Raw genomic sequence first — 18,092 nt, forward strand, 5'->3', positions numbered from 1 at the left:
CTGGCAGGGCAAACCCCCCTCTTTCCTTTGAATCCGTTAGTATCTTAAATTTAATTCTGGGCTTTTTGCCCTGCCAGACAAATTTAGATATGTCTTTTTGCCACCTCTTGAAACAATCCATTTTATCAATTATTTGCAATGCTTGGAACAAAAACAACATTCTTGGCAATACATTCATCTTTATAGCTGCAATACGGCCTAACAAGGAAAGCTTCAAGTTGGACCAAATCTCCAAATCTTTTTTCACTTCTCTCCAAGTTTTTTCATAATTATCTTTAAACAAATTCACATTTTTAACTGTCATATTTATACCCAAATATTTCACTTTTTTAACCACAGTCAACCCTGTCTCATTCTGGAACCTTTCCTTTTCTATCTGTGTCAAATTTTTCTCCAAAACCTTTGTCTTAGACTTATTCAATTTAAATCCTGCCATTTGACCAAACTCTTGGATTATTTCCAAAACTCTTTTCGTGCTAGCTTCTGGCTCTTGCAATGTAAGTACTAAGTCATCTGCAAATGCTCTCAGTTTATATTGTTTAGCTCCGACCTGAATCCCTTTAACCAACTGGTCCCTCCTAATCATATTAAGCAAAACCTCCAGGACCGATATAAAAAGTAATGGGGAGATAGGGCACCCCTGACGTGTCCCTTTTTCAATCTTGAACTCTTCTGTAACCACATTATTTACAATTAGTTTGGCTTTCTGTTCAGAGTATATTGCACCTATACCATTTTCAAACCCTTGGCCTACCCCCATCCCCCGGAGGTTCTTCAACATAAAACTCCAAGAAATGTTGTCAAAGGCTTTCTCGGCATCCACAAATATCAAAACAGCTTTAGTGTTTATGTTCACTTCCAGCTTTTCCAAAATGTCAATTATATTCCTTACATTGTTCGACAAGTGCCTTTTTGGGAGAAAGCCCGCTTGGTCCCCGTGAATCTCCTCCATCAAAACTCTCTTCAGTCTTTTTGCCAAAATATCAGCAAAGATTTTGTAATCCACATTCAATAACGAGATGGGTCGGTAGTTTTTAAGTTGGGTCTTTTCAGTCTCTGTCTTTGGTATAAGTGTAATGTAGGCCTCTCTCCACGTATCGGGTGCCCTTTTCCCTTCCATAATCTCATTGCAGACTTCCTTCAAAGGTTGTATCAACCCTTCCTTCAAAACTTTGTAGTATTTGGAAGTCAATCCATCCGGTCCAGGGGATTTGCCCAGCGTCATGCCTTGAATGGCATCTTCTATTTCTTGTGCTGATATCTCCTGGTTCAATATTATCTTACTTTCATGCGAAACCTTTTTCAGCCCATTTTCCTCGAGGAACTGTTGTATGTCCATTTCTTTTTGCGGCCCTTGTGTGTAAAGTTGTCTAAAGTAGTTCTGAAAACAATTCCTAATTTCCGCTGGGTTGCTTATGTTTTTTCCTTCCACTTCTATATTTGTTACCGTGTTGAGTTTTTGTCTCTTCTTTATTTGCCAAGCCAGTAACTTGCCACATTTATCAGCAGATTCAAAAGTCTTTTGTCTCATTTGTTTAATTCTCCACTCTAATTCTTGATTCATCAGTTCCATATATTGTGTTTGATGAAATTTGATTTCTCTTAGAATCTCTTGGGATTTTGGCTTCGATCTTAATTGTTTTTCCCCTTCTTTTATCTTTTCCAAAATTCTCTCCTTTTTCTCATTTTGCTTTCTCTTCTTTAAAGTATTTTGCTGAATCAAAAACCCTCTCATCACGGCTTTGCTTGCGTCCCATACTATTCTTTTTTCTACTTCAGACCTTAAGTTGATTTCAAAATAGTCTTTCAAGGTTTTTTGGGCCTTCTTACAGATCTCCTCGTCTCTAAATAAGGTGTCATTCATTCTCCATCTGAAGGAACCAGTTGTTGTTTGCCTCATCACCATCTTTACAGCATTATGGTCGGAGAAAGTTTTTGGGCAGATTTCTACTTTTTTTATATTCGGAGCCATACTGCTAGTCACCCAGATTTGGTCAATCCTTGTCCATGTCATTTTGGCTTCAGAAAAGAAGGTTCCCTCTCTTTCTAATGGGTGTTTTGTTCTCCAAATATCAATCAAGTCCATATTGTCAGTCATTTCAAAAAAAGTCTTTGGTAGTCTTCCATCTTTTGTTATTACCTGTCTTTGTGCCTTGTCCATATTTGTTGAAACCACTCCATTCATATCTCCCATCAAAATTAAGTTGTAATCCATATGGTCCATCAAAATTTCATGCAACTTCTTAAAAAATTCAGCTTTCCCTTCGTTTGGTGCATAGATTCCCACTATCAAATACTTCTCTCCTTGAGATTGAATTTCAATTGCCAAATATCTTCCTTGATCATCTTTAAAAATTTGTTTCGGTTGCAATTTTTCTTTTGCATAGATCACCACTCCTCTCTTTTTTACTCTGTCTGAAGATATAAATTCCTGTCCCAGTCTTTTATTTATTAATAATTTTCTGTGTGCTCTTGTCACGTGGGTCTCTTGTAGGCAAATCAAGTCCAATTGGTCTTTCTTTAAGGCATGAAATATATTTTTTCTCTTCCTGGGAATATTTAAGCCATTACAATTCCAGGTTAGAAGTTGCAGAGCCATGATGGGATTATTTACTCCTTCCTCCTACAGCTCCCTGTTTTTGTTCCTCGTCTGTCGGTGGTACCGTGTTCGTGTCCAGTGATGGATGCCCTTGTCCTGGAAATGTCTCTTTCTGTAGGTCTTCTTCGTGTTCTCCCAAGAACTTGTCTTTATCACTTACAGTCTTTATTCTTCTCTTCTTTCCCTTATATTTAAAAGACAAGCCTTGGGGAAATTCCCACCTGAATGGTATGTAGTTCTTCTTCAGCAGTGTCACCAGGTCTTTATAATGTCCTCTTGCGTCCAAGATACTCTTAGGGATGTCTTTAAAAATCTCAATAAAAAAGTCTTCAATTCGAAGGGCTGTTTGGTAGTGCAGGTTCAATATTTTATCTCGCTCCTCCTTTGATCTTAAGGTAATAAGACAATCTCTGGGTCGATTTCTCTTCTGTCTTATTCCCAATCTAAATGCACTTTCTATCTTAAAATCTTCTTTCTTCAGCTCCTGCTTCCAAAAGTCAGAAAATTCTTTTGTCAAATCATCCACCAAGTTCTCTCCTTCCTTTTCCGGCACAAGTCTGATCCTCAGGTTCCTCTCCTTGCGTTGCATATCCTGCATAGAGAGTGCCAGTTCATATTCATCCAATTTCTTGTAAACTGGTGGAAATTTTTCCTCCGCAGCAGTTGCAATTTCCTTAGCTTCCTCGGCTATCTTTCGTGTTGTAGATGAATCTTCCAATAATTTCCCAATTGCTTCTGCATTTGAGTTCACTTTATTCCCTAGGTCAGTTATACTTTTAGTATTTAGGTCAATTTTCCCAGAGATTTCTTCAATTTTTTTATTTGTTTCAGCAACTTGTACTTTAGTTTCAGCAACTTGCAATTTAGTCTCCGCACCTTGCTTTTTTAGTTCCTCCAAAGAGTCATTTATCTTCTCCAATACCTTGGCAAATGATTCTTCTGTAGACATTGCTTTCGCTTTTGGCTTTGCAGCCACTATAGTTCCAGAGGCTCCTGTTACAGAAGCCCTTCTTTGCATGTAAGTGTCAATTTTGTATTGTCTGCCAGATCTCAAGGTTGTTTCTTGTAACTCCCCTTTCTCTTTACCATCTGCCATAACAAAGTCTTTTAGTCAAGGTCATTCCCAGACTTTGAAACTCACAAACAAAGTTCTCAAATTTTAAACTCCACTTGTTGCTGAAACAATTTGTAGGTCCTCTAGGGGGCGTAGAGTCAGTTCTATACTTCTCAAAGTAATCCCACACTCTTCAAAAAAGAAGGAATAAAAGTTTCCTAGTCCCTTTCAATTTTTCTTTCCTTTTTCAAGGGGATCCCAGTCAATAGTGTCCTGTAAGTAACTTTGTAATGCCACAGAAACAGTGTTTCAAATTGGAAGTAACCAAAGTCAATTTGAGATATTTTTTAGCTTCTTATGGCAACAGTCCTTAGCCGGTTCCTTTTCTCCGGCAGTCCGATCCCAGGTTAAAGAGCAGCGATACTTAATCCAATTCTTTTAAATTGGCAGGGAAATACTTTTAAAATCTTCTTCCCCCTCCTCCTGCCTTCGGGGGGGGGAGTTCTTTGCTTTGGTGGTGGATTTCTTAAATCCCGCAAATTTCCTCTCAAGCAGTTACAGCTAGAGTGCCTTTCGCTTTGATCTTGCTACAGAACGGAAAGCAGACTTCCTTTTTAGTGCTTGTCCGTCTCGGTGCCCAATTTCTTTACTTTTAGTGTCCAGTTATATTTTAGCGGTCAATCCTACTCACGGATAGTTGTTCTTTTAATCCAATTTCCCGGGAAGAAGTCAGCGCTCTCCGCTAATGGCGACGCGGCTTCGCTTCGCAGGCTGGGTGAAGACGACTCTCAGCACCGCTCCAAGACCCCTCCGCTCCTCCGGAGCCTTTAAAAAGGCTATTTCGCAGCGTCGGGGGGGCGCAAAGGTGCCCGCCGAGTCTCCAGTTCACAGGCAACGCGCCTGTGATTTTTAAGGGTCCCCGCTTCGCCGTAGCTGACAGGACCCGAACCCACGAAGCAGATCTCTCCCGGAGCTCCGGTTGAGATCCGCCATTAAGCGCCGGCGCTGACCGGAAGTCCTGTTGAACAGCTCTTACTGTCAGGAAGTTCTTCCTAATGTTTAGGTGGAATCTTCTTTCTTGTAGTAGGCTGGACTAAATGTACCAATGTACCAATGATATAACACGGTGTAAGGCAGCCCTGCTATGTTTGTGACTCGTCAGCCTCCTCATACAGTGGTACCTCTGGTTACAAACTTAATTCATTCTGGAGGTCCGTTCTTAAGCTAAAACTGTTCTTATCCTGAGGCGTGCTTTCGCTAATGGGGCCTCCCACTGCGCACACTCCTCCGGTGTACAATTTCCGTTTGCATCCTGGGGCAAAGTTTGCAACCAGGAGCAGCTACTTCCAGGTTAGCGGAGCTTGTAACCTGAAGCATTCGTAACCAGAGGTACCACTGTAATGCTGGACAAAGGGCTGCCCTATACTGATGGGAGTCCAACAACTTCTAGAGGACCGCAGATCCACCTACCCTGCAACAGAGGGACCACAAGCCTCTATAGACTTTTTCAACAGGGGGCCGGACCACTGTCCCTCAGACCTTGTGGTGGGCTAGACTATATTTTGAAGAAAAAAAATGAACAAATTCCTATGCCCCACAAATAACCCAGAGATGCATTTTAAACAAAAACACATATTCTACTCATGTAAAAACATGAGGCAGACCCCATAAATAACCCAGAGATGCATTTTAAATAAAAGGACACATTCTACTCATGTAAAAACATGCCGATTCCCAGACCGTCCATGGGCCTGATTTAGAAAGGCGACTGGGCCGGATCTGGCCCATGGGCTTAGCTTGCCTACCCATGCTCTATAGCCATGGTGTGGCTTTATTTTCCCCTCATCCCTCCGATCCCTTTGCATGCCCCCCTCCAGCTACTCTCCAGTATTAACTCCAGACATACGGTGGAGCTTGAAATCTCTTCCTCGCCACGCCACCCCTCCCCTTCCCCTGTTTCTCAAACGAACTCCTTCAAGAAACGAATCTTTCCTTTGCTGCTACACAAACACTGAAATTTCACAGGATCTCCCCGGGGATGAGACTCTGCAGAGTGAGCACAAGCTGCTTTCATGTCTCCAAGTGTATTTAATGTAGGGGACTCTCCCCAGTTCAAGGACATTCACATTTTTCAAGATGGGGGGAAAGAAGTAAAAAAAAAAAAGTATATATGGTTTGAAACAAAGTTTTGATCCCTAAAAGAAACAGACTCTTAAACAGACCTGATTGATAAAACATCACACTTCTGCCGATTAAAGCTGGAGGCTCAGAAGTTTTCGGGAAGAAAGCAGCCATTGATTTTGGTGCAGAGTTTCCATTACATTGCTGGAATAAGGGTTGGCTGTGGCTTTAAATATTTATGATTTAGAGGGGCGGGGGCAGCAACTTGTTGGTGGGGGGCAGAGGAGTGGGAGCGGTAAGAAAGGAGGCTGCTCTTGCTGATCCCACCAACCAGGGCATCAATTTAACAGAAACAGCTTGGCCGCTTTGATGGCTTTGGAACCTGGTGGGATTTCCGGAACAAAACGGACCTTTGATAGATTTTGGCCTTCACTGCACCCAGGGCAAATGCAAGCACACTCCAAAGGAGCTCCGTGTGTTCCCAGAATGCATCTTGCCTGGGGAGCAATGCAGGCACTGTGTTGTCTGGGCTCTTCTTCCTCTGCTTTGCGAATTGTGCTCTAAAATGGTGGCCAACTTGTGGGGAGTATAAGAGAGTTCATTCCCCTGCCTGCCTGTGGGACTGCCTGGAGACTGGGTGGGATGTGGGCATTGTTGCTAACACAGTCCCTGATTGGTAGGGTTTCCAGGGAAACGGGTAGGTGAAATATCTCTTTTTTATGAATTTTGCATTTTCAAGATTTTCCCCTCTACTCCAGGGTGGAATAGGCATAGAATAAGGGAGCAGCTCTGTTGAGCAATATCCCACTCACCCAGTGAAATTTGCAAGGGTAGGCAACTGGGCTACTCTAGATGCTGCTGGACTATGGCGCCCAGAATCCTTGACCACCGGCCACATCAGTTGCTGGTACAGATGGGAGTTGTAGTCCAACAACACTGGGAACTGTGGATACCCCAGAGGACCAAACTGTCCTGCTACAACAAGCGGTTGTGATGACTAATAAGACTGCCGCACATATCCCCAAAATGGTGGTGTGCCATATATTATTTTATCATTACTACCTGCCCTGGAGGCCAGGTGGGAAAATGGAAAGCAATCTCTGCAAGACGTTTTTAAAAAGTCCCAAAGCCCATAATCAAAGACTAATCCTAAAAGCTTTCTTTTAACATTTTATTATGCTTCCAGAGCTGTTTTTTTCCTTTCATCTATGACTCTGCCATTTAGTTATTCTAGGATTATGGAAGCCATCAGGCTATGAAAGAAAGCAAAAAGATTCAATTAATGAGCACGTAAGCAGGTGTCACCCCCCCATCTATCCTTCCTTCCTTCTATAATTTTTTTCCTGAGTTAATTTGGAAGGCAGAGTCTATAACATTAGCTCTTTGGCAGGCTGGGATGCTCATTTTCCTCCTTAAATCAATCTTTTTTCCTAAATGATGTTGAGATCCAATTTGCATAGATACATTTAACTATTGTCCAGGGTGCTCACATGTGTAAGGGAAAGTGTCTGAAAATGAGCAAATGCTCATAAACTTGCTCTTTTATGCTTTAGCGCCTTATTGCTATGCAGAGGTTCTTTCACAGTGGTCTAAGAGCATTTGATTCCCTCCTTCCCTCAGTCATTTTGCACACTACACACTCTGCAGGTGATGGAACTGTGGAGTGGAAACATTGCTCATAGTAGGTGACCACCCCTTCCTCCCAGGAATTAAATTTATCTCTCCTTTGATCAATGCTAACAAAGAATCTTGCAGCACCTTAAAGACTAATCCCAAATTTACTCTGGCACAAGGTTTCATGAATGGAAGTCCAACAGATGTATTGGATGAAGTTGTACTCTAGTCCACTAAGGTGCATGAAATAATAAATAAAGAGAAAATGTTGGTAGACAAGAAAGAAAGAAAACCAAAGTGAACTAACTATAACTGTGTGTCATGTTGTAAAGGTATGGCTCCATCATAGATTATGAGGTTGATGATATATGGTTGTATATAAAAAATGTAGTTTGGACTTTTTTATTATTAAAGATTTCTTGGTTTACAAAAGTATGTGCAATGCCTCTTTTTTCAAGTTACGTTTTCTACAGATCAGTTTCATTTGTTGAGGCGTTAGTGTTACATTAGGAAGAAAAGGGGGGAAGAGGTGGAGGGGGGCATGGTGAGTTGGGGTGGGGTCGGGTTTCTATTTTACTTATTGTATGTGTGGGGTTTTGTGTCAGTGTCACTTGTATGGGTTCTCTTTGCTATTCGCTTGTGTTCCTTTGGTGGTGAGAGAGGTTGGGGTTGATCTAGGGCACGCATGACCAAACTTGGCCCTCCAGATGTTCCGGGTCTACAACTCTCACCATCCCTGACCACTAGTCCAGTTAGCTAGGGATGATGGGAGTTGGAGTCCCAAAACATCTGGAGGGCCAAGTTTGGCCATGCCTGACCTAGGGTGTGGTTGACTTTTGAGACGGTCAGTAACTCAGCTTCACATTGCCTCTTCCTAGGTTGTGATCCACTTTCCACCTTAGTCCCAAACCTGTCAAGCCTCTTTTTCAGTCACTGGGCTACCTACTTGAATCTAGGGCTGGTTCTGTAAGGGAAGAGCACCTCTGAGTTTGCTCCCAATCACAGTCTCCCATAACACTGGAACTTGGGAACATCCAATGAAGAGTCAAGATGAACAAAAGCAAGTTCTTCACACAATTGTTGTTGTTTAGTTGTGTCCGACTCTTCATTGGACCAGAGCACACCAGGCACTCCTGTCTTCCACTGCCTTCCGCAGTTTGGTCAGACTCATGCTGGTAGCTTCGAGAACACTGTCCAACCATCTCGTCCTCTGTTGTCCCCTTCTTCTTGTGCCCTCCATCTTTCCCAACATCAGGGTCTTTTCCAGGGAGTCTTCTCTTCTCATGAGGTGGCCAAAGTATTGGAGCCTCAGCTTCACGATCTGTCCTTCCAGTGAGCACTCAGGGCTGATTTCCTTCAGAATGGATAGGTTTGATCTTCTTGCAGTCCATGGGACTCTCAAGAGTCTCCTCCAGCACCACAATTCAAAAGCATCAATTCTTCGGCAATCAGCCTTCTTTATGGTCCAGCTCTCACTTCCATACATCACTACTGTGAAAACCATAGCTTTAACTATACACACAATACACATAGTTAAACTATGGGATTTGCTCCTGCAGGAGGCAGTGATAGCCAAGAGGATTAGACAAATTAATGAAGGAGGATCCAGTTATCAGTGGCTACTAATTGCAATGGCTATGTTCTACCTTTGAATATGAATTATACAGGAACACCAGTGGGATGAGTGTTCTTGTGCTCAGGTCCTACTTTGGGACTTCCCATAGGTATCTGGTTGCTGCTGTAATAATTGGATGGTGGACCAGGTGGTCCACTGGCTCTTCTTACATTCTTCTAGCTCCATCCTTCACAAATTCCCAATAGGGGTTCAACATGATGCACCATCATGGTAGGAGGAACTGCCTTGGGTGTTATATGTAGACTGAAGGATATACATTGAAACAAGCAAAAAAACCTTTTAAATTCCAGTGTTGGGTTTTCTTTATGTCAAGGTGGTCAATGGTGCTACTCAGAGGTGTATGTTTGCAGTTTGACCCACTTAGCTGCACACCTGTGTTCTCCTGACTATTTGACTAATTAAAAGGGGAGTTACTTTCTGCACCAGATGCAGGAAGGGATGTGATAGGATAATTGATTATTTGAAAACTGTATTTAAGTTGATTAAATGTTTTGTATGCTGCTGGTGAGGAGTAGCGGCTTGCAGCTTTTGACTGTTATGTTTTTGAAAATAAAAAGAAGCAAAGATGTTGCGGACAGCATTTTATTTCTTCATCCCAGTCACTGCACACACTCTGTGTTGGTGCTAAAGTCCAACACCCAGAACATTTGAAGGGTGGGGAAATGACAAGCACAAATGGGGGTCACTATGTTTCTGAGGTGAGTGCTATTTTGTTTCTTTCACCATGTCCAGGAATTGTGCCGCATCTGAGGCATTTCAGGGAAAGCAAAATGAGGGCTGCATAAATTTGAGTGCCCCTGCCTCAGCCCTGCTGGCAAAACATAGGAGATGAAATGGGGGAGGGGAGCCAAAGGTAGATTGAGTGTCAAAATGACATGCTAGTGAACACCTAATGGGGGGAAAACGGATTTTGCCAAGCACAACACTAGCCGAATGAGGCTTCTGGTGGAAAAATAGAAGAGGAATCTCCATCATGTCCCATCTGGTTCTTCCAGAGCAGAAGATACGACTTTACCAGAGTCATCCGATCCAGAGGCCTGTCTCTCAGTGCAGGCCATTGTCATAAATTATTCACTGATTGTTGAATAAAGCAATGGCCCTTTAAGAACTGCAGGGAGTAGAGCCAAAAGAACCATGAGGCTAACCAAGTTTTATAAGTTACAGATAGGTAGCCGTGTTGGTCTGCCATAGTCAAAACAACAAAAAAAATTTTTTCCTTCCAGTAGCACCTTAAAGACCAACTAAGTTAGTTCTTGGTATGAGCTTTCGTGTGCATGCGCACTTCTTCAGATACCAAGTTTTATAAGGTCTCCGAAGGCTCTGGCACATCATTGAAGCAGCAGCTCCTCTTGCCATAAGGGTCCTTTGCCAAAGGCCAAGTAAGGGGAATTTGTGAGCCCTGAGGAGGTGGTGCTGATTGGGCCATGAAGGTTGTTAGATGTGCCCCAAACTGATTGGCTGGCATGAAATGCAAGTACTGTATTTAAGTTCCATTGCTGAAGAATTTCAGCATTGTTGGTGTTCCTTCTAACAACCTGAAGGCACACACTACGCCCCAACCCCCAATCTTCTTTGTGTTTGCCTCTCTGGCTCCGATGTTGGGGGTTTGGTGCCAGGAAGGAGGCAAGCTGCACTTTCTGCCTTCCCCAGGGCTGGGGCCAAGAGAGAGAGAGAGAGAAAGCAATTTGAATTTGGCTAATGCTTATTTTTCATCCCAACTTGGCAGCTGGAGGAAGAGCCTGTTAGAAATTGAAATGGAGTGGGGAATATCAGATTTGGCAGGTAGGAGAGGTTAGGACAGCTTGCTGAACTCTCATTGCTTTGACATCATGGCGTGAGAGAGAGAGAGAGATGGATGGCATAGCTGGGTGGATGCTCAATGGCTGTCATTTTCCTTCGGGCATGGTTGCTGGCTTTGCATCAGGATAACACAGGTTCTCCTCCATCATCACCCTTATTTGCTTATTTAAATGTTACGGCAATTTTAAAATATGCACAGCGATGGTATTAATAAGTCTGTAGCCTATTCCAATCCAGCCATTGTGGCTTGTCTATTCATCATCCTTGCAAGTGAGAAGCATTCGGGCCATTGTCCTGATCTGATTCTACCCTGGTTCTGCTCTATAAGCTTTGCCTGGACCTTGCAGACCAAGAACCACGAACCATTCTGCTCACACTTACGGTACTTCCATTTTACCTACTGGAACCTGGACCTCAGGAACATGGCTCTACCGCACAGGCCACTATGCCACTTGCCCCAACTTCATCTCGCCTCCTGAGATGATCAGAGGACAGTGTCAGGGACTGGCAGGAGCCCAAGGAGTGGTGAGGAACGATGATATGTGGGCCAAGGAGACAGGTTGGGAGGAGGATAATTCAGGGGAAGGGGACCAGGAGCAGGAGACCATGCAGCCAGAGACAGGGGTGCAGGGGGCAAGAGAAGAACTACGGGAGGTTCCAGGGCCAGGAGAACCTATGGAGCTCCAGGAGAGAGGGCGGGGCTTGAAGCAAAAGAAATAGCTAGAGCAACCTCTAAGGTGGAGCCAATTAGCTGCTTGAGCACACCACATCATCCATGGAGTTTTAAGAAGATATTGGGGTGTGAAGCTAAACTGTTGCTCCAAGTGTCTGAGATGGGGTACAGGTTTGCAGACAGGCGTCCTGGCCAACAAGACCTCAGAATGGGGAAGGATGCACACAAGGTCCCTCCCCAGTAACCGTAATGGACGGTCAGTTTCATACAATGCATCCTGGTACTGAGCCATTTAGGGCTTTGAAGGCCTTCAATCTTATGCCTGCCTAGAAGGCTTGGACTTAGGCTCTGTAAGAATTAGATTTACCTGCCTTCAGAGGGAGTCCTTCCCTTGTGTTTCTGCATGAGTCACTGATATGGGCATGCCTCTCATACTGAGAGGCGACAGGCACATCCTATCTTGAAGGCAGATCAAGGCTGAATTACCTGCAATCTCCAATGGCAGATGATTAGAAGGAAGGGCAGGTCAGAGCAGCAAATTACTCAGAGAGGCATCAGATAGCCTCTTCGAAGGCCTTGGAAAGCCTGTGTAAGTATTTATTTCCTCAACCTACCAATACCTCTCCAAAAGAGCATGGTTTGAGAATGGCTGTCCTAATAAAGATCAGGGTGGTCTGGGAGCCCACCCGCAGCCCTGGCAGTCTTTGACGTGATCATCAGGTGCTTTCTCACGAGGGTGGCTGTTCTTTCATGCAGAGGAGAGCTGAAGCATCAAATCAATGAAGCGTTCAGATGGAGAGAAAGCTGAGCTGGGCGCCGCATGTGATTTATGATTTCACAGGCTGTCTGAAATGCTGTGATCGAATTTCTTATTGTAATGGTCTCTCGGTGAGCAGTATCCAATTAGGTGACCCCCCCGGGTCTCTCCTATCGATTTCGTGCAGGGTGGGGAGAATTGGCCCATTGTTTTCTCATTACTCTTCTTTCTCTGGTAGTTGCGCTATCTTCACAGGGATGAGATGATGCTTTGCAAGGCACTGCAGGTGACCCCACAAGGAGTCAGAGAGAAAGTGCAGGAGGCTTCGGGATCTGGGAGAGGATAACTCATTGTCTGGTAGGAGTGGAAGTAATCACTGCAGCGGGGGGGGGCGGGGTGAGGAGACAATACAAATGCCATCTTGCCATCTTCCTTCCTGGGTTTCTTTTTCATTATTATTATTTAATTATGTGACTCTCAATTAGCAAAGCTGTATTTATCTGGCCAAGGATGAAGGGGCAAGAAGAACCAAAGCTGTTGGGCCTTTGTAGCCAAGACCATCATGGGAATACTCTCCCATGAGTTCTCTGAAGACACAAGGCTAGTGGAGAAGCATGTTGGTGAAGCTTTGAATTCTGCCATCTGTGGTTTCCAACAAATGCTATTCACAAACATTCTTTCTCCAGTTGTGGAGGCAGAACATAGTCATCAAGGCTAGTAGCCACTGATGGCTTTACCCTCTGTAAATTTATTCAATCCTTGTCAAAGCCACCTGAATTGATGACTACCACTACCTCCATAGTTTAACTGTGTGCTGTGTAAAGTGGTACTTTCTTTAATTTGTCCCGAATCTTCCAGGATTCAGCTACATTGAATGTCCATGATTTCTAGTGTTATAAGTGATGGAGAAAAACATGTTTTTTTCTGTCCACTTTCTCCATGCCATGCATAATATTATACACTTATATCATGTCACCTGCTACTCTCCTTTTCTCTAAAGTAAGGAATCCACAATGCTTCCACTTGAAAGTAACTTCAGGTCAAGCTTTCAGAACTCACTCATTCAGATGGGCCTTTAGCTCCCTAACAATTAATCAACGAAGACAATAATAACCAGTGCTATTTTTCTAGAAAAAGAGTTGCCGGAACTCAGCATGAACACCTCTCTCATTCTCTTCAAATAGCACCCACCTGAGAGGTGCCGGAACAGAGTTCCAGCAAGTTCCAGCTGAAAAAGTGCCTTATAATAATGTAGGGTTAAAAGATACTGGGATGCACCTCCTTAACAACAATACTGTTGCTAGAACCAGTACTGCACCATTGTTGTTCTATAGAGCCCTGCAAAGAATTCTAATTGCCATCCCTGACCTCCTGCAGGGGAGTAAAGGAAAGCCTTTCCCTAATTAGGGAACCAAATGTTCATCGTAGGCTTTCCTGAATGCACTTTCTGTACATTTCAAACATATGCTGTGGTGGTGGAAGGAAGTGGAAGGGGGATATTAAGTAAGACTTCAGAAGCCATCGCAGGTTGATTAAATAATCATGGACTACCCACTGCTGCTTAGTACAGAACAAACATGTAATAAAAAAACAAGGCTGCAATTGATTCACATAATTCCTTACAGGAAAGGTTTTCTATCAGGCTCGTGTCTGAAAAACTAAAAAGGGAAAAGGGGGTTTCCAGGGAGGAGAACCTGAATGAGATGGGTGCAGAAGGACACTCATCACTATGGGTCCTGTGGAGTTGCTCACAAGCAGGTCAGTTGTTGCAAAGCCACAGAGAGCTCCTAATGAGCCAATTGCTCCAAAAAGGGCAAGATGTGAACGGAGCCCCTTTGATTATCTACCAGCAGGCCACCTTTCCAAGACTCTTCACCCCTTTGAAGAACTAGGGCCTCTTAAATGGTGAACCTTCTGGTCTGAATATGGGTAGTTCTCCTACGCTCCTTGGCCTGGGGAGACCTGTGGCGCTCTCTGAGTTTTTGGATTGGTGAGGTGTTGGGGTGTATAGAAGCCAACTCCTAGTGGCTGAGGTCCCTTCACCCCCAATAAAATATTTGAGGGGACTGCCCCCCAAAGTTGATGGGCATTGCCAATCAAATGTTCTGCATGTGTCACATCTTGTGGATGATTATGTTGGGTGGGGCTTACCTGCCCCCCTATATTTTATTCAAGTTGGCACCCCTGATCTCAGAAAGGCACCTGTGAGGATGCAGAATTGAGACTGTAGCCTCTGTCTTGGAGTCCTGGTAACTGCTGGGCTCTGAGGTCGTGATACATCTGTCCAGCCAATCCAGCACCACCATTCCTTCAGGAGAGGTGACCACCATTCTAGGACCAATCAACTTCCCTGGATCAAATCTGACACTTTAAAAGGTTTTACTCTACCATTTCACCCAAAGTGCAAGTTGTTTGAACCAAGGAACCAGCATGATTAGGGTACTTTGCACACCACAAACTTCTGCAAGCGAGATTGGACAGTCAAACAAGATCTCTCCAAGTTGAGCTACATGTGCTCTTTTGTCAATGCTGCCTAACGCCAAGTAATGTTAAATCCAGCATATGAGAGAACTGGATCTTCTCCCCCTCTCTCCATGCCACAAAGATCCAGGGTAGAACTTTGCAGCTGCTGCTTTCCCTGCAGCAGAAGCTTTTTCCTTCCCAGTTGATCTGTGTCCTTCTTGGACTGAAGTGCTCCAAACTGAGAATGCTGTGCAGCTCTTGAAAAAGTAATGCTTCTTGATACCACCTAAAGGGGAAGGGGCTTCTTCAGAGGCTGCTGTGGGATGATGGCACCTTCTAGGTTTCTTTACTAACCCCGCCCCCAGATAATTTATTTGACTCATGTTGGAAGGATGCCTCTCCTCTCAGCCTGAAAATGGTATAAAGGGGAAATTTGGGCCAAGAATTCCAGCTGGTGAGAAGATGTCCCAGCAGCCCACCACCCACACTAGCAACTCTCACTAGCCTTCATCATCTCAGATATATTAATTCTATTCTTACTTAAGACTAATTACCACTTAACCCAGAGAAGGGCTGCATCTATCCAAAGGGTCTTGTCGTAGCTCAATAGATTCACCACCAAATAGCTCTAGCGGCTGCTAATTAAAAACCTCCAGAGCTAAAGGATTCTTTGGCCTCCCTGAAAACCTTGCAAGGAAACTATTATTGAGTTTTGTTCTGTTCTGCAGAGCAAGGCCTTAAGAGAAGAAGCCAGCTGGCATTCCGGCTCCCATTACATTGGGGACCTTCTCCTGCTCTAGGGGGAACAACAGAAAAGTGAAATTCTCACTTACCCAAATGATTCAGTGACAGGTCCATCCTGTCTCTCCAGTGTGCATATCTTGCCACCTTGAGACCAACTTTCTCTCATCAGATCCTGCTTCCAAGTGCTTTTCCTGCAACACTCCCACCCCTGCTGCCCACAGGACAAAAACCGCCTGGGTCCTTTTGGCAGAAGGATTGGCCCCCAGGAGTCCAGTAATTGCATTCCACTTCCTCCCAAGGCCACCCATCGTCTTCCATTTGACTCAGCCAATCTCCAAAAGCATGGACAAGCAGGTATTCAATCATAAACAGAACCTCCAATTAATGGTGAGTTACACAAACCGTCCCTTGTCTTTCCAAAAAGGCCCATTTCAGATTATTTCCCTTTGCTGTTGCTTGGAAATCTTTCCCTTTGAATAACTCTTATGCACTGGACTAAGTTTTGAAGGGTTGCTTCCTGCTTTGAGAAGCTCGGTGCATGCAGAACCCTGGGAGAGAACACAGAGTCCCTTTCCCTACTTGAGACAGCCAATTTAAGACATCTTATTTATGTGACACTCTGGAGACTCGGTACGATGAACTTAGAACCTAGTCACTTTTCTTCCTCCTCCTTTCCTCTCTCCCCACAATCTCTCACACATGGGGGGGGGGAGCCACTGAACAAATAATACTGAAAAGCTCCCAAGTCGACCCTCACAGTTCAATCTCCTGCAGTGGGGCAGGATTTTCACAGCCTAACACATACCACATGATTTCTTTTCCAGTCCAGGCATGATCCAAGCTCTCTCCCAGGAGGAGGGAGTTTTGCATCCGCTATCATCTGCCTGCTCTTTTGTTCTTCTACTGAGCCAGTAGGCAGGGAGGGAAGGAGGGAGGAAGTGATTCCTAATGTTTGATTTACATCCCAGTAATTTCAAGTCATTCCTTGCTCCTTTGCCTATTCTCTGAAAGCAGGGTAACCAGTTTCCTTCTGAAAGACATTCATACATGCACTGGATCTTTATCTCAACTGGAAGCCCTGGAGACATGAACAATTCTAGGCCACATGGTCCAGGAGACTCTGTCCTGGAATGAGAGTTTCTTGTATGCCTTCATTGCTAACTTTGATAGCCTTTTTTCAATACAGATTCAAGATCGGGATCCCAGACTACAAACACACACACACACACACACACACACACACACACACACTTATTTTCCTTTAAAAAGGATGAGATCTGAATGGTCAGAACGTAAGAAGAGCCTGTCAGTGGCCTGTCTCTGAGATATTTACAATGCAGTCTAGCGTTGCCATATTTTGAAGAGCAAAAAGAAGGACACTATGACAACTCTAATTTTAAATACCCCCTGCTATATGTTGTCTTTGTCTTTGTCCATGGAGTTTTCTTGGCAGGGATACTGGAGTGGCTTGCCGGTTCCTCCTCCAGGTGGATCACGTTTGGTCAAAACTCTCCACTATGACCTGTTCATCTTGGGTGCCCTGCTCGGCATAGTTCATAGCTTCTCTGAGTTATTCAAGCCCCTTCGCCACGGCAAGGCAGTGATCCATGAAGGGGATGCTGTCTATCCATGATAGACAGCATCTTAAAAAGTAGAGACATCACCTTGCCAACAAAGGTCTGTATAGTTAAAGCTATGGTTTTCCCAGTAGTGATGTATGGAAGTGAGAGCTGGACCATAAAGAAGGCTGATCGCCGAAGAATTGATGCTTTTGAATTATGGTGCTGGAGGAGACTCTTGAGAGTCCCATGGACTGCAAGAAGATCAAACGTATCCATTCTGAAGGAAATCAGCCCTGAGTGCTCACTGGAAGGACAGATCGTGAAGCTGAGGCTCCAATACTTTGGCCACCTCATGAGAAGAGAAGACTCCCTGGAAAAGACCCTGATGTTGGGAAAGATGGAGGGCACAAGGAGAAGGTGACGACAGAGGATGAGATGGTTGGATGGTGTTCTTGAAGCTACCAGCATGAGTTTGATCAAACTGCGGGAGGCAGTGGAGGACAGAAGTGCCTGGCGTGCTCTGGTCCATGGGGTCACGAAGAGTCGGACATGACTAAACGACTAAACAACAACAACAACAACAACAACAACAACTATATGTAGGCCATAGAAGCTGTGATATATTGCTGAGGGGGCAGGAGAAGAGAAGAGGAAAGCAAGTCTTCAACCACCAGTTATGTCTATGTCTCATCCAGAAAGTATAGCCAGAGACATTTTGGCAAATCCAGCCAGACAGAAATTTTACCCTGGAAAAAGAGAACAGATGGCAACCCTGATGCAGTCAAACCAACAATGCATGTTTACTACATAGGCACATGATAGGAGCCGAAGCTCATAGAGTTTTTCCGTAAGCATGCTAGAGAGAACTCTGAGGGACACTTCCACTGTGCCCTGATGGGGAAAGGCAGAGCACTCTTTCTCTCCTTACCTGCCTGGGCACATCCTCTTTTGGCTCTCTTCACTCTGACCTCTTCATCTCATCACCAAGCCAGAAATGTGAGAACAACTTCTAAGTCTGAGAATCCATCTTAAAGCTAGACTTAAGCCAGTCTTTGTAACTGAATGACCA

General features: G+C 44.2%; 1 long non-coding RNA gene across 1 annotated transcript in view; it reads right to left on the reverse strand.

Annotated features, from left to right (window-relative positions):
- Positions 1-14,629, reverse strand: part of LOC310750834 — a 33,236-nt gene extending 18,607 nt beyond the window's left edge. The window contains exon 1 of the long non-coding RNA XR_014542323.1: positions 14,457-14,629. This is a non-coding gene — a long non-coding RNA (uncharacterized lncRNA). The remainder of the gene's footprint in view (positions 1-14,456) is intronic.
- Positions 14,630-18,092: the final 3,463 nt, after the last annotated feature.

The sequence above is a fragment of the Podarcis filfolensis genome (genome assembly GCF_964270895.1).
Source record: "Podarcis filfolensis genome assembly, chromosome: 15".
Classification (NCBI taxonomy): domain Eukaryota; kingdom Metazoa; phylum Chordata; class Lepidosauria; order Squamata; family Lacertidae; genus Podarcis; species Podarcis filfolensis.